The sequence below is a fragment of the Antennarius striatus genome, chromosome 4, assembly GCF_040054535.1.
Source record: "Antennarius striatus isolate MH-2024 chromosome 4, ASM4005453v1, whole genome shotgun sequence".
In the NCBI taxonomy this organism is placed as follows: Eukaryota; Metazoa; Chordata; class Actinopteri; order Lophiiformes; family Antennariidae; genus Antennarius; species Antennarius striatus.
In genome coordinates, this window is record NC_090779.1 from 5,917,605 (window position 1) to 5,935,633 (window position 18,029).

Consider the following 18,029-nt stretch of genomic DNA (forward strand, 5'->3'; position numbering starts at 1 on the left):
AACCAAGTGAAAACAATAAGTGTCTGCTTAATGTGATTAATTTGGGGCACAGGAGTTATCACCTGAGCCGCTCCTCACTTTTCAGATATATATTTTTTTTAACGTTGCATCCTGTCGTCTGTCTGGTTAACAAGTCCACAGGTTAGTTTCATTTTCATCAATGACTTGCTTTTTGCATGGAGCAGAACACACTGGGATTTAGAGCTCAGTACTAAACAGCAGGCAGACACAGCCTGAGAGTAGATGCCCAGATTAGTGAAGCGTTTAGCATTTAGCAAATGAAGTCAGGCACTTTGTTTTCCTCTTGGAGTCAAGAAACCTGAGTCAAAAGAAAATCAGCCTTGGATTTACGTCTGCAAAGTGACCAAAGGTAAGCTGTTAATAAGTCATAATGCTGTGTCATGATTGTCCAAATGACAAACTGATTATATCTCACTGGTTATATCTCATATCTTTGTCTAATGATCATAACTTTCTATGGCCCCTTGTGTCCATAGAACTTATTATAGCTTCTAAGATTAGAAAAACAAACAAACAAACAAACAGTTATTTCACTGACATGCATTGTCATTATTATTCAAGCCTGATAATGTGTGTAATGAAATTCTATTTGGGACCCTATATTGTTTACTTTCATCTGAACTGGCTTATTTACTTTTCTTACCTTTTTTTCAATGCTTTGTTTGCCTTTATTTGTGAGTAAAATTGGAGAGTCAAGAGCAAAAAGGGTGTGTGTAGGTGTGTATGTGTGTTGGGGGGGTGACATGCCTGAATGGGCTTTAAACCCAGGGTGCCGTGACTACCAGTATATGGGGTGTGTGTTAACCCGCTCCAACTAGCTGATCTCTGAACGAGCAGAAATCAACACAACATTGTGCATCAATGCTAATGATAGAAAAAAAAACTTCACTGGGCTCCAACAAATGTATGGATTTGAAATTTAAATCTTGACTGATGTACGTGAGGTAATTTGAACCTCTTGGGAAAGAATGTTGGGGGTTTTTTTTAACTTGCCCACTCTTGAAAATGTAGAATGTGAACTGCGAGTGAAAATAAACCGCAGTGCCCACTTTGTGGCTGTAATACCAGTCATCAGGAACTCATGTTAATAATTAAATCATTTGGATCAATACATTAATTTCTACCCAAAGCATGATATGGAAACATAACTCTCTCTCACACCAGTATGGTTCAGGAAGTTTAACTTTGTGTTCTTCTGATGTTGGTTTGATTCTATTAGCATCTGGGGGGCAAAAGACACGACAAACAAGGAACAGAAAAGACAAGCACTGCTGTTTATTGTAAGCGATTATATTAACATAATATTACAAACCAAGAGCCATAAATAGAGCGAAGATGTTCCAAGAAGTTGTGCCAGCTAACCCACAGCACCACCTCCCCTCCCCCGCCTCATTACAGCTGAAACAAACGGAAAACAAAAACTCTTGCGATTGAAAAGAGTAACGTAGACTCTGATGAAATCCACTGTGAAAGCAAAGGGTTTGTTAGTACTTTTGGTTTGCTTTGAAATTGAAATGATCAAGGCAGGTAGCATGATTAGACACCAACCACTGAAGAGATTTCCCTTTCAGTCAGCCAATGAAGTGTGGCGAGGGGTGTGTACAGGAGAAACTCTGGGTATGCTGCTGGCAAGAAATCATGCTTGATAAAACAGGACTGCTCCACAGTAACACGAAAATTGCAAGAAAATTAAAAAAAGACACACGACCACGATAATGTTGGTTATTCTTTGGCTCTGTTGACCACATGCAGACATTTTTCACCAGTGGAAAACACCAGTTAACATATGAGCTGTGGAGACTGTAGCACTTCCAGAAAGTAAGTGACAAAGCATGTTATGTAATAACGTCAAATTAAAGGCGCTGAAAATGAAAAGTCAAGTAATCTCTGTGCTGCACCCAGTATTATTTTGCAGTCTAGATTAACAAACTTCACAAGTGTTATCAGAAACAGTGTGGTATCAATGTCAGGAACATATATATATATATATATATATATATATATATATATATATATATATATATATATATATATATATATATATATATATATATATATATATATATATGTGTGTGTGTGTGTGTGTGTGTGTGTGTGTGTGTGTGTGTGTGTGTGTGTGTGTGTGGGTGTCAAAAACTATGAAACACCCACCAAGAAAGGTTATACACAGTTTCCTGGATAGGGAAGGTCTGCAAACATTAAAAATATTAGCAGAATTGATTTTATGACCATTGCTGTGAAAACAATTTTTTCACTCACTGAATCAGCACAGAGTTTGTTAGAGACAAACCTGAAAAAAAAAAAAAGCCTAACTTGGAACAAACAAGTGATGGTGGGATGATTTGATATGATTTCATTACCTATCCCCATTCAGTGTCCCTCCCCGAAGCTGCAGCATCCTGGTAGAGAGACGTCCTTAAGGTAATCATGATCCGGGAAGTTTGGCTTTGGCTTCCATTTTCTATGGATTGTTATTCAGAAAGCTTCATTCCATCCACTGCATTGGAAAATATACTGACAGAACCCAACAGACAGCAGCCTGAAGCTTCAACTCACAAGCTGACCTTGCTTCATTTTGGATACTGGCTGCTGATCAACATCCCTGCAATCAAATTTCTGCTGCCTTTCAGTAACACATACAGTATTTATGTGGGCTGGGTTTATTCATTTTGGCTGTTACAAACTCATTGGTAGGGAACAAAATGAAAGCAAATTTAGGTTCTACTTTTTGTGTAGCCTCTCACCAATTGAACCATGAGTTGATTTAATCATTTCCAGAAGCAAGTCCATGTAGGGTTAGGGTGAGGGTTGGGGTTAGGGTTAGGGTGAGGGTGAGGGTTGGGGTTAGGGTTAGGGTGAGGGTTGGGGTTAGGGTTCGATTAGGGTTAGGGTTAAATTAGGGTTGGGGTTAGGGTTTAAGTTTAGGTTTAGGGAGGTTAGGGTTGGGGGTTAGGTTTAGGGGTTAGGGTAAGATTATGGTTAGGGTTTGGGTTGGGGTAGGGGTTAGACTTAGGCTTAGGGGGTTTATTCATATTTTGATAATCACCTGTTGGATTTTCTGGTAATTGTCCTGATCAGAAGGTCAGTGGGTCAATCCACCTACAGTCTGCAGGTGTAGAGCAGGTTTTTTAATTGTGTGCATCACATACACAAATACTCTGAAACTCCTTTTATACAGTCAGGTCAAGGTGGGCCTGTTGCACCTCGTCATTCTTTATAAGTGGAACAAAAATATAATAGGCGAGTCATTATCATTCCTCTGAGAAGCAGAGGAGGTAATATAAGCACCTGATCAACAGAACGAGGGGCGGTGGACGAACACAATGGAATTTAATCATTTACAGGGAGGGTAGCGTTGACTCCACACAACATGGTCTTCTTGTGGGGCATGGCCCTCTAGGGCATATGGCTGGGGAGGGACTGCTTGACCTGGGCCTGCGGCTCGGCTTAGGCTTGGGCTGCTGGGGGGTTGGCCCCGTGCCCCGTTGGGCCTGTCCCGTGCGCCCTGGCGGTGGGTCTACCTGGTTCTCGGTACCCCCGGTGGCTCTTCGGGTGATGGCTTCTGGATGCTCCTGGCTGCCGGGGTTGGGAGTGCTCGGCTGGCGTGGCCCTGTTGAGTTCTGGTAGCCTATCTGGGTGTTGGTTTCATCACACATGCATGTTGGGTCAGGGTTTACCAGCTCCTGTCGAGTCCAATTATTGAGAACCATTGGGTCCCGTCATCACAATATTATGCCCTCTATCTTCCTCCTACACTGGTTTCCTCTGGTGGCCTGTTCTATACTATCAGGACCTCCACTAATCTGATGTTTTGTAACATTGGTGTTGAAATATCAGTTCTAAGATAGAATAAAACAGCCTAAACCTTTTTCACTCCAACAGCACTGCCTGTCTATCCACTACCTTGTTTGTGTTTTCTCTCCCTGTCTCCTTTTGCTTTCCCCCTTAACTCACAGGGGTGCAGCACTTCCCTCTCTGGCTCACAACAGGAAATTCTAATAAAGACTGACAATTTAGTTCCCGGAGAGGAGTGGTGACGGTCACATGCACGCATTAAAATGTATAAAAGATTTTACTGCAAGACTAAAATAAGCATTGATCTCATAAAAGGTTGACCCCCTTCTATGGGGTAAACTATGAGAATACATGCAGACAAGACAAAAAGTTTAGTGTCGTTGACATCAAAAGGAGGTGGTGATGGTTAGCTAACTCAAAGAAAAAGTACAAAAATGTCTTCAAATGCGGGAGACGGTGTGACCTCCAGGAGCTCCTAAGCCTCCGATTGGATGGATGGTAAGTTGTTTGTCACGTTGTCAAAACAAAGAGCTGTATATGTGAACATTAGCTCTTAAAGTCACATAGGTGAATGAAAATGCAATGCAAACATTTGCTGATGAGATCATACTATACAGCAAACACGTGCAATGCCCACAATCATAAACACATCTACAGTACTTATGTGTGAAGGGAATGTTACTGCCTATTGTACTGCCTATGTTGCGCTGCCTGTGCTGTACTGCCTGTTGTACTGCCTGTGATGTCACTGTATTAGTGAGAGCTAAATGTCTGTATCACGCCAAACTAGAACACTACAGTAATTTAGTGATCCAGCTAAGTTCAGTCATGTAATGATAGACCTCTGCCCCTTTGGGGACGCATCAGGGATATCTTCTCCTCCATCTAGTAATGCAAACAGCCTCTTGCAGTCGTGATGAGTATACCGTAAGTTAGTTTAGACGGATAGATTTAGATCTTAAGCATAATGCTGTTAGACAACATTGACGGGCTTCATTGGTTGTGACTTAACTTCTGCAAATGAAAATTTATATAGCTTCTTTCATTTTACCAAATGTTATAACTGGATTGGAGCTGTGGTACAGGGAGTGAACTGTAACTGAAATTGGGACAACATAACATGGATTAGATGCTAGTCTCCCTGCCTCACAGGTTCTACTACTTGGTCTCAGATTCTGGGCTGATCGGATGACATGATCTGAAGAAAAAGTTACAAGGAAGAGTTTCTGACAAATGCTTTTGAGTCCTGATGTTCTCTCTGTGGGGGACGGACCCTTTGAGAATAGCTTTACTGGCAACTGGATCACAGCCACAGGACCTACAACTACTCTACGTTTTATGGGGTGGCAACGCAACGGAAATTGGCTTTAGTATTTTGTTAATGGGTTGAGGGTGTTCTGCTCAGCAACCCTCCCTAATTTAGACAAGTGTCATCAAGATCACACTGGTTTCAATATGCCTCCACTACCCTCTTTATATGTATCATACTGAGCGCTGGCATACTGGGATACAGGGTCAATTATAAAGCATGGAACAGAGATGGACCATCACCATCTGGAGTGTTGAGGCTGGAAGGGCATGAAGATCACCCCTGCTGCAGAGCAGCAACACAACACCCTGAGATTACTTTGCATCACCTGCAGGCACAGCATCATGGCAGGAGGACAGCGTTTAGAAAACCGACTGTTAGCTGTGGGTGGTTCGGTTGTGTGTACGTACTGTACTCTACTGCAGATGTCATTTATGTCGCCCTTGATTTTTCGTAGATGCATTTCTCCAATGTTTTGTAGCCTTTATTAGTAGATCTACAACTCAATTCTATGCTACTTGATTCTGCTCTCCTGTAAAAAGAATCTATAAATGATTACAGAGCTCTACGGTCATACGTATCTCTTTTTTGTTTTTATAAAAGTAAAAAAAATATTCACAACTGTCTATAAGTTATTTGTTGAAGCATTTATTTCCAAACTAATTTGTACAATTGTAGAAAATCTCAACTTTAATTTTCATTTTCATGCATTTAAAAAAGAAAAATCAGGTTACATTCATTTAGAAAGTCAGGGATTAATTAAAAACAAACAAACTAGAAACTGACTGAATACAAAATGTGTTTTTTCTGTGTGTGTGTGTGTGTGTGTGTGTGTGTGTGTGTGTGTGCCTACCATTCAAAATCCTGAAGCGCTTCAGAGGCGCTGGAGCAGAAGATGGCTGTGAGTAGGCAGACGCTTAAGGTTGTTTCTGTCTGGTAGGGCATGTGCGTAGGTGTGAGAAGTGGACTTGTTGGTGGTGACATGTGTGAGGATGGTGGCGAGCTAAACGGCTCGGCTTTGGCCTCAAATAAAGCATTCATTATTCATGCTTAGATTGTATCATTAATTTTCACAGCAAGCCTAAAGCATCTGGTGCTGCTCGGATGCGAAGCTGTTGCAGCATCTTCAATACACGTGTACATGAGCACATGTGTATTGTGTTTCCAGCGTAGCTGAGAAATGCAAACACAATGCACTGTGCCTCATTTTTAGTTTTTCTCTGCACACTAAAGCAATCAGGAAACCTGCCTGTTCAGCTTAAAAGACAATGCAAAGCTCTAAACATTGCTATGACATTTCAGTCGAGATAAGAATTAATTGCAGTAGATGATACGTGATAATAACTCTGTGAGAAAGTCGTTGCTGCTCAGACTCCTGGCTAATCTTCAAGCAGATTATGACTGAAGGGCATCTGTCCTGACTAGCAGGAAGATAAATGCCCAATTCAGCTTCATCTTCTTAACTCCACAACACGTACCTTTTGTCCCTGGCTAAAAAGAGTTACAAGTGGCAACAGTTGAAATCTATATCCAAAAAAGTCAACTGTCAACAGATGTAGTTCCAATAATTATCACAGGTAATTGTGCATTGACAAATGAATTAAACAGGGAATTCATTCTGTCCTGCAGTTGTCAGCATTTTTATTTTAGCTAAAATACTCCTGCTTAGATATAAAATAAAAGTTTGCTCAGGTGTCCCAGAAAACATGAAACTATTGTAGGCATTAACAGTACAAACGTGTGTCTGCTACCATTATCAACCAGTGACAATTTGATTTCACTCACAAGACACAACAAAAAATAAGTATCAACACAAGTAGCATGCAAAAAATGTTGTTGACCAAAAAACGTGTTAGTACTTATAAGACTGTGCCTCACGCAGTCTATACAATTTGGGGGTACTGCAAACGTTTGAGCTGCAAAAAGTGAACATTTTGAACTTCTTAAGTGAAGGAGTGTCTAGGGTATTATGCTCAAGCTGCTGCCCCCCAACCTGGATCCAGACTGGGGGGCAGCAGAGACGAGAGATGAGAGACATTCTCTAACTCAAGCACCAACTCATGTAGACTGGTAACTTTTCTGAGGTGAGTCTAACAGCATCACCTTTTCTTCAGAAGCTGGTAAATTCTGAGTGGATTTTTTTCCCCAATTCTGTTTTAACATTTTTCAGCTTTATCAATTTATGAAAACATTAGTTCATCTTCATTCATTTTCACAACAGCTTCATCCGCAGTGGCGGGTCGTGGGGAGCTGGAGCCTATCCATGCAGAACCAGTTTCCCTTACAGTTTTTGTTGGGTTGGTGCTCAGCTGAAGAGACACGTGTAGAAGGTTTTGTTTGGGTGGAGGTATACACTCTACCCAAAGTGAGTCTAGCTTCGTTCTACCCAGAGAGGATGCTTAAAGCATTTCCAGCTCCTTATGATGTTTGTTAAATTCAGCACAGATTTGTACATGGCATACATGTTTGATTATATCCCCTGATGTTCTAATCCCTCATAGCCTGAAATCCTCTGGCAGTCGTCAGTCAGTAATTCACAGGTCAGGGCTGAACCAGAGGAGACCTCCAGAGGTGTTTGGAGTCAGAGCCCCATGACCCCCATTTAACCTGCTAGAACACACACACGACAGAGGAGTTCTCTTCATTTTTCTAAATTCTTCCTAAAATACATCTTTCACAACTGTTTTTTAATATACCAAAAAAACATTTCTTTAATTATATTCTTTCAGCTCTGGATTTAAGTCCTGTTTTCCTACTGTAAACACAGTCTTCCATTCCTGGTCACGATACCAAGGGTCTGAGGAAACAAGTCACTTAAAGATTAAACAATAGCAAAAACATATTATTTTCCACTAGAAACTAACTACAGCTACCATTATACCTATTTGTAAGATTAGTGTGGAAACATTGTTGCTCCTTTAAACACTCATGGAGAGATTCATGGAACCAAGCGCACTTCCGGATGCCGTCAGCCAATAGAATGCGAGTACAGTATCACGTGACTTCCTACCAAAAATCTGCAATGAAGTGAAGTCGCGAGCATTGATCCACGAATGCGCAAGGACGCACTGTATTGTCCTTTCTATGTCGTACGTCTGCTAAACACAAAATGATATTTGCCAAACAGGAAGCAAACGATCGTACATGTGGACCTCTGATGACATGACACACTTCACCAGGGTAAAATATCTCCGTCGCTTTGCTTTAACTTGTCAGTTTGACATCAGCTGACACCATCTACAAGTTCTTCAGACCACACTGATGTGATTATGTTGGACCATGTCTTGGATGGGCTTCAATAATTTTGAGGGTAGAGAAATTGAAAAGCCGTCTGTTTTGAAAAGTGTTTGCGCTGATGGACAGGATGAGAACCGCGGCTCCCTGTGCTGCAAGCAAATGGTGCAATTAGCTAAGATGAATGGCCTAAGGAATGCCAAATGCACAAGTTGAACAATGTTCAAAAGCACCAGCATCTATTCTTAGCACTTGAATCTTTTTTGGCTGATGTTGAATCATGATGAAAGCTGTTTTCTTTTTCTATGGCACTGGAAAGTTTTTATGTCAAGTTAAAGTAATGAATAAAACAGCTTCCGTTCCGTCATCAATCTTTGTTCACACCTGATATACTCAACATAAACCTTTTTGTTGATGATTTGCAAAAGGTAAGTGAAGACTGAAGGAAACAGGTTTTTTGAGACCCCCCCCCCCCAAAAAAAAATAGATGTCGTCATTGCTTTTCATAATGTTGTCAATGAAAGTTAAATGAAAAGATACCATTTCCAATACAAATGGACTCATATAGAAATAGTTATCTAAGTGAGTGGGATTTAACTGGTGTTTATATATTCAAGGAAATACAGAAGAGAAGTGTGCCCACCATCCAAGATCACATTCACAGTTACTTTGCTGCACCTCTATGACAACCGGTTTAACTGAAGCATAGTGGAATAAATGGAACAGAATGGAATAGAAAATGTCCTCCAGAGAAGTTTCTCATACTAGAGTTGTCACCTGCTGCCTGTCACAACTTCTTTCACACGTCATCTAATCTCTTTTGGAATCAGGGTTATTATTGATGCAGGTTTCAAGTGAGCACAAATATTTACTGGGACTGTCTGGAAGACTAAAGAAGATTGAAAAAGCAACTTTGCATAATTTTCTATTAAAAGTCCTGAGGAGATGAAATGATATTAGATTCATGCTGTTTGAATAATTTCTGGTTCATCTTTCTGTAGACTGAGAACAAAAGTCAGGGGATAACAAATTAGTGGCCATGCAAAAAGCATTTGTCACTTTTAACAGCTTTTAAATACTTATACTTGGATCATTGTGATACACTATTCTTCATTAACCCCTTATGAAATGTAATGATGTGTCAAAGAGCAGTAAACCTGTCTTTTCATATGTAAAATAATGCTAAAAATAATACTAGAAGCTGAGAATTTTTTAATCCACAATGAAGCGAAAATGTATTTCTTAACCTGTGGGAGTAATAACAATGGGAACAGTGAAGCGCTAAGTGCGACATTAATAAATGAAGAATGGTTCAGTCACAATGTCTGCTGTGCTTTACCAATGGCCCCAGTAATCATTTGAGATAAACACATGTTGACATACTTCAAACATCAGTGGTAATATGTACTGTTATTGGGCAGGAGTTGTGTGAATTATTTGATTTTATGCTCAAGATTCTGTATCTAGGACAAAGAAAAACAGGATTTTCAAAAACACAAGCCGACTGAGGTCCACAATCTGTCTGAAACATTCAGCGAAATGTTCTGTCAGAGAGAATTTGCTTTTGCTGAGACCCTGAGTCATATCAGATCAGGCCAGTTTAAGGTTATGCCAAAACCAGACTTATCTGTCGTAGTTTCAACGCTGGAAAAGAGAAAGACTGAGACAAGCGATGAATTAAAGGAAAAACCTGAGAGCAAAGATACAGAATACTAATTCTTCCAAACATATGTGTGAATGTGAAGGTTTGCTTCACCAACTTGTTAAAACCCAATAAAAGCTAAAATGATTCCATAGGAATAATACAATGATTTCCCATGTTTAATCTCAAACCCCTCTGTTCCTACACTCTACATTATTGAAATAGGCAGACAGAAGTATTACGTATGACGTTAACTTTTAAAGACAAATGTGATTCTGCTGACTGAAGTCAGTAAAGTAACTCTTTTATAGAAGAAACTGGGGGGACATTTTCTAACCACAATGAAGGTAAAACCACCCTCATCTGCAGATCAAACCCAATCATCAATCAGGTGCATCGGATGATGGCCACTAAAATCATTTGATGGCTGCTCTCTGTGTTTCTTTACTGATGAAGGATGCAGTAATGACTAGCTCCACTTCAGTAGATTCACAACTAATATGAAAGGTTTAACTCTGTTTAAAACTAGTAGACTTGGTGACCTCTACCAATGACCTATGAGCAATAAAGCTGTTTAAGTAAGGATGTCATGAGGGGTGACTTTAATTTAATATATAATCACTTCATCCCCTCACACTGACAGTCTCAAAGCTCTAACATTGTTAGTGCTCTGCTCGTGAAACAAAACACTGTGACACCTGATGAGTGACGAACTACTCCTGAATGAAATCACCTCTTAATTAATCTGTTTCTCTTAAAATTTTGGTTCCAAATTGAGACATCATTCGAATAAACTAGGATATTTGCCAGAGCACATTAATCAGAAGTGATGACAGCTGTACTTTTTGTTAATGAGGAGGCCTTTCCTCAAATTAGACCCTCAGGGATTACAGGGAACCTTGTTTTATAGGCACTGAGTGTTTGCCAGATATCCTTGCGTAATTTGTGAGCTGAGAGTTTTACAAGCAGTCCTGCAGTGTAATAAAATAGAAATCTCTTAAATTGTTTTGGAACTGATTGCTGAATGATGCAGCTCTGCTGTCATTTCCTGATATGCTTTCCATTTTGATTCCTCTTCCAGAGTGCGACGGTGACAAGTAGTGTTATTAGTGACATTAGTGTTAGGAGGTGATGCAACAGGTGAACCCATACGCAACACACACAGGGCAGGCTGGGCAGAGGGAAGCAGCAGGGTGAGGACGGTCTGATGGCTGGAAACCAGAAGTGAAGATGCTGCCGGCTGGGCAGGCAGGTAACGAAAGCAGCTGGGATGGGAATTACTGGAGCACAAGGAAAAATAATTAGAAACGATCCAAAGAAAGACATATAAAAAAAAAAAGTGGGAAAATTGGCCTGAGTCTTGTTAATACTACTAAGGTTGACGGAATAATCTGCCGCAGACTGGGGAGGTGAGCCGGGCTTGATAAGCAGCAGAGGAGCTGAGATGATGAGGAGCAGATGTGCAGCAGCAGAGGAGGTGCAGGTGTGCAGGTGGCAGGTAGAGCAGCAGGAGGAGGAAGGGTCGCCATGCCAAGACACAGGGATCTGATTCACAAAGAATCACCGTTACAATTAGGGACTCAATTTTACTGTGTTACTCAACACAATTAGTTACTGATGCAAAAGTATGTGCAAAATAAAACTCTTTCACAAAGTGGCACAAAACAAACTCAGAGTGGTGCGCTTATGACAAATTGATGGCATACACTTAAAAATTCAAAAATTGATCAAGTGGGATGAAAAAATTTAAAAAAAAATAAAATGACAGTGAATATTATGCTGTGAGACATTTCTTTATTCCTAAAGGAGACGTCTCTTCAGTTTCTTTGGTCTCATCGTTTCATTATTTACAGGTGTAATATTTACAGTTGCCTTTTTATACCTTATACAACGGGGTGACAAAGTCAAAAAACATACAGTATAGGCATGCTGGTGACACTAAATTGAAAGTAGATTTAAATTTTAAGAGCATTTTATTGTTTCGGCCTTGAACTGACAGCCTGTCCAGGGTTTACCCCGCCTCTGGCCCAACGCCAGCTGGGATTAGCTTCAGCCTCCTGAAACCCCGCAAAGGATAAGCGCTTATAGAAAATGGATGGATGGATTAATCCTTTGAATCTGTGCCCCAGCCTGTCCCTTCATTCAAAAGATCCTCAATGCAAACCTGACAGGAATTAAAAATTTTGTCAGAGCATTAAAGGCACTGTTTTACATGTTATTTTACTGGGTTTGCACAATTTAACTGAGTTTTAGAAACTGCAGTTATTTCACATGAAATATATGTAATACATGGTATGATCCTATTTCACATATATATTGTTGGTTTATAATCATTTAAAATGATATGCAAAATAAATTCCTTGCTATAAAATCATCTTTTGACAATTTAATATCAAAATTACAGCGAGTTAATGATGCTGTGCTTCTTTTCCTGGTTTTAAAGTGAGGTAGTGGGATGGAAGGAGCATTCTCCACATGCAAACACTTCATGGATGATTTCACCTTGTTTACGTTTTGAGGTATGTGGAATATTAATGTAACCTTTGCGCTATCTTCAGGACGTCTTGCTCTGCATGTTAAACACCTGGTTGGACTTCAGTGGAAGCTTATTTGCTGAATGATTATGTTATGTTCACTGGAAATTGTCGAGCAAGAATTGATGGATAAAAATCAATTAAGTAAAGTTAAGACGAAGATTAATGAGGGCTAAAGCTAAAGATTTTTCACTGAACAGTTCCGGGAACAGTTTTGTGTTTTAGTACAGTGGATTTGCACCTGTAATTTTTATAAGGTGATTGTGCAATAAGACGTATAAGTCAGTATTGTCATGATCACTGTTTACATACTGTATATTTATTACATTACATAATGTATAGTTTTCGCATTAAGTGTGTCAGAGGTCAATGCAAGCAGGCCGTAAAAACCACATAGAAAACATTGTTAACTAAAAATTTAGAGAAGTTTGACCAAGTGAAAGTTAGGGATTCCTCACAGTCAGCAGGATTCACCTTGTGGGGACCATGGATGACTGCATAAAGTTTCATGCAAACCCATCAAATGCTTGTCAAACTGTGCAGGAGGGAAGCGATGGACCAACCGATGCATGTCGCTATCCTTCGAGTCATGCCACCAGCATTGCTGACAACTCAGGGCTCTATGGGTTTGTCTTCATGCCACAGAGTGAATTATGCAAGAATCAAATGCCAGGATTTCAGTTCCCAAGATTCACCACTGCACTGCAGTAGGTTTAACTCAATGTTCCTATATTCCTCATATTTTCTGTTCTTCCCTCCTGGGTCTCTTCCCATCTCCCCCTCTGGCACTGCTGTGCAGAGAGGTTTATTCCTCCAGAATCCCCTAGAGGCAAACAGTTGGCTTTCATTCCTGTCACTCAGTGCAGGTGTACACCTATACATTAAACTGAGTGGATGCAGTCATGGAGGAACAGGACTATACAGCTTCCTGGGTGTAGCTCTGTTCATCCTAACCTCTGAATCTGCTCTAATCCGCTGGATTCCAGGAATGTAATGTGACTAGTAGCATAATGGTGACCAACCTTGCCTAGTAAGAATCAGGCCTACATCAGCACTGCTGTCTTCAACAACTTTTTGTAAAATAATATATGGTACAACTGAACAGAGTGACTGTAAGACAAGCCATTAACTTTTTGCATCATCACCCCTGCACGCTTTGACAGGGGAGACAAAAAATAGAGCTTTTGGAAAGGGATGTTATAGGGCAGCAAACTACAGTGACTTCTCTTCAAACTTTCTTTCATTATCTGTGGAGAGTCTGTATGAAACTTTATTCCAAAATCAGTTAGTTACAAAATCCCTTTAAATTATGTCTTTTGAATTAATCACTCAGGGTTACTCATTTCACTTAGATAGCTCAGCATTAATACCATTTCTATTCATTTTTAGGGTTGGTCTATAAATTACATTTAACATGATGACATCATTCTTCATTATAACAGAAAAGTTTCAAAAAATTACGTCTGGAGCTTAAAAGCTACCAGTCAAAAAGTCCATCTTCTCACATCCATCAATAAAGCAGCAGCAGATTCTTTTTCACACGCCAAAGCTAAGCTGTGGCATATTGTTGGCACACTGAGAATGTGATTGGTTGTCACGCAGTTTCCTTAAAAGAGCCGCATGATGCTAATGACTGGCAGGACTGCTGTCATAGCACACGTAGGTTACAGCATGCTCCTTATAGGAGACGTACCGGGCCATTATCTTCTTCTCTGTAAGAGCTGTCAACTTATTCAACCAGTCCTGCCTAGACATCCACAATTCATCCACTACTCAGCCCAGTGTAAACCCAAAACTTCTGCTGGATTCCTGCTACCCTGTCCAATTTATTTGAAACAGCGCAGCTTTTCACTACTCCTGGTGTCAAATGGAACCTGGTCCAGTCACCACATTGTTCCGTGGACTGATGTTTCAATGCATTACTGACCCTTAGTCCACATTATGTCTGCTGTGTTCCTCAATTTACTCTGGTATGTTTATATTGTATTTACTGGCACATACCATGTTGCCTGCCTTCTTGCATATTCTAATAGGAACCAACCTGAGAAAATTTTCTACTTCAATTTCTTTCACCATTATCATTTTACTCACCTGACAGCTGAAGGCAGGTATTCTGATTCAGGGAAGCTTTAAGCATGTCAAAATAGGATCCCAGCTTTTGTAGATAGATCCACATAAACAGACAAATCCACAACAAAAGAGGGAATTCCAAAATATGTGTTGGAATTGTTAATCATATTCTCTATTCAGCTGTCAAAATAGACAGGACAATTCTGGTAATGCAACCAAGGCTTGCAATAAAGCACAGCTTTATCCCACCGAGAAGCATGATTTAAAACCTCTTTTTACTGTATGTCATTTTAATTAGATGCGTTGTGGGCTATATATTGTATGCCAAACTGGCGTGTTTTATGCATCCCTGCACATCTATCAGCAACAAAAGGCAACAGCTTCTATAATAATAATAATAGTAATAATAATAATAAAAACACAATGGAGTGTCTATTTTTCATCACTGCACTGAAGTTTGTATTGGGAAGATACGACATAGAGTAGTTCCTTCATCAATACTCTTCTTTCAGAAGTCAAATGTTGGAGTTCCTCAACTATTGAGTCAAAACCATAAATGACCTTAACCTCTCAGCAGGAAAATATTAAAATTAGCCCTAAATTCTAAAGTCTAAATCTGTTTTTACATTTTTCAGGCCTCATATGGTCACATGTATGATGATTTTCATCTCAGTAACAAGAAGTGCAACATTTTTGGACATCACAAGCCTGTGTTTGGGAGGAGCATGTGATGTTTGACCGTCCGTATTTATTTTTTATCTGGATCAGCTGATCCAACAAACATATGATAAACAAAGCAAACAAAAACCTCAAAGATTTGTAGCAGTTAAATGTGACTTATCACATATTCAGGTTTGTAAAGCTCACTCGATAACATTTTGAATGAATGAATGAATGACTCAATGAATGAATGAATGAATGAATGAAAGACATATAGATGGTAATGTATCTGGTTAACATTCTTAATATGAAACAGCACAAACCTTCACAAATACTACTGCTAATGAAACCTCAACAAATGGAAAAGACTGGTGGAAATGTTAAACTGGTATATGACCAAAGTAAAAGATCTAAAATCTGCATTCTTATCTGAATTTAATCTAAAAATCTATCAATCATCTATTGATGACAAGACAGCACATACTATGGACAACAAACCAATGTGACTTCCTTCAGTTGTAGTTAGAGGAGATAAAATAATGTGGTACGTCTAAAACAGATGAAAAAACAGATTAACATTCATGTCTCATCATAACATGGTATCTCCATCTTTGTCGTCAATTCATAAATGACCATCACTATTTTCTCAAAACATATTCTTCTTTTCCTTTCAGCTTTTCCCTTCAGGGGTCGCCACAGCAAATCATTCGCCTCCATCTAACCCTGTCTTCATGTCCTCTTTCACTACATCCATAAACCTCCTCTTTGGTCTTCCTCTAGGCCTCCTGCCTGGCAGTTCAAAACTCAGCATCCTTCTACCAATATATTCACTATCTCTCCTCTGGACATGTCCAAACCATCTCAGTCTGGCCTCTCTGACTTTATCTCCAAAACCTCTAACATGTGCTGTCCCTCTGATGTACTCATTCCTGATCCTATCCTTCCTGGTCACTCCCAGAGAGAACCTCAGCATCTTCATCTCTGCTACCTCCAGCTCTGTCTCCTGTCTTTTCCTCAGTGACACTGTCTCTAGACCAAACAACATCGCTGGTCTCACCACAGTTTTGTACACCTTTCCTTTCATTTTAGCTGAAACTCTTCTATCACACCTGACACTTTTCTCCACCCGTTCCATCCTGCCTGTACACACTTCTTCACCTCTTTTCCACACTCTCCATTGATCTGGACTGTTGAGCCTAAGTACTTAAAATCCTCCACCTTCTTGATCTCTTCTCCCTGTAACCTCACTCTTCCACTTGGGTCCCTCTCATTCACACACATGTACTCTGTCTTACTGCGGCTAACATTCATTCCTCTCCTTTCCAGGAAAAACCTCCACCTCTCTAGCTTCTCCTCCACCTGTTCCCTGCTCTCACTACAGATCACAATGTCATCTGCAAACATCATAGTCCATGGAGATTCCTGTCTAACCTCGTCTGTCAGCCTGTCCATCACCATAGCAACAAGAAGGGGCTCAGAGCTGATCCCTGATGCAGTCCCACCTCAACCTTGAACTCCTCTGCCACACCTACTGTCTGACAGTCCTCATACATGTCCTGCACCGCTCTAACATACTTCTCTGCCACTCCAGACTTCCTCAGACAATACCACAGTTCCTCTCTGGGCACCCTGTCATAAGCTTTCTCCAGATCTACAAAAACACAATGCAGCTCCTTCTGGCCTTCTCTGTACTTCTCTATCAACATCCTCAAAGCAAATACTGCATCTGTAGTACTGTTTTTTGGCATGAAACCATACTGCTGTTCACAAATGCTCACGTCTGCCTTAATTTAGCTTCCACTACTCTCTCCCATAACTTCATTGTATGGCTCATCAGCTTTATTCCTCTGTAGTTGCCACAACTCTGCACATCTCCCTTGTTCTTAAAAATGGGCACCAGCACACTTCTCCTCCACTCCTCAGGCATCTTCTCACTATCTAAGATCCTGTTGAACAACCTAGTCAGAAACTCCACTGCCACCTCTCCTAGACACTTCCATACCTCCATATATGATCAGGACAGAGTGCCTTTCCACTCTTCGTCCTCTTCAGTGCTCTCCTCACTTCATCCTGACTAATCTTTGCTACTTCCTGGTCCACAAGAGCCACCTCTTCTAGTCTTTGTTCTCTCTCATTTTCTTCGTTCATCAACTCTTCAAAGTAATCTTTCCATCTTCCCATCACACTACTGGCACCTGTCAGTAGACTTCCATCCCTGTCCTTAATCACCCTAACCTGCTGCACATCCTTCCCATCTGTCTCTCTGTCTTGCCAACCTGTATAGATCAGTCTCTCCCTTCTTACTGTCCAACCTAGCATACAAGTCATCATAAGCCCCTTGTTTTGCCTTTGCTACCCCTACTTTCACCTTACGCTGTCAAGCCCGAGACAGGAGCGGAGACCAGGTGCGTCCGAACTAAAGTCTTTATTCCAGTAAATGCACACGAGGGAAGCACGGGAAAGACCGGTGCACGAGTCCAGGGAAACAGAGCGGGACGGGCGGCGTGCAGACACGGGAGGATACGGACAGGACTTATGGGGAAACAGGCAGGCAGGCAGAGGTACAAGTCCGAGAGGCAGAGTTCGTGGTCGGGGACAAAGCAGAGTTCTAATACGGGTCCAGGCAGGCAGGTCGGAGTCCAAAGACAATCTGGGGTCAAGGTAGGAGTCAGGATGAACTGGCGACAAACAAGGCATCTACACAGAGGATCTGACACTGGGTCCGTGTTCATGCTGGGTCTTTATAGTCCGTGATTAGGGGTAA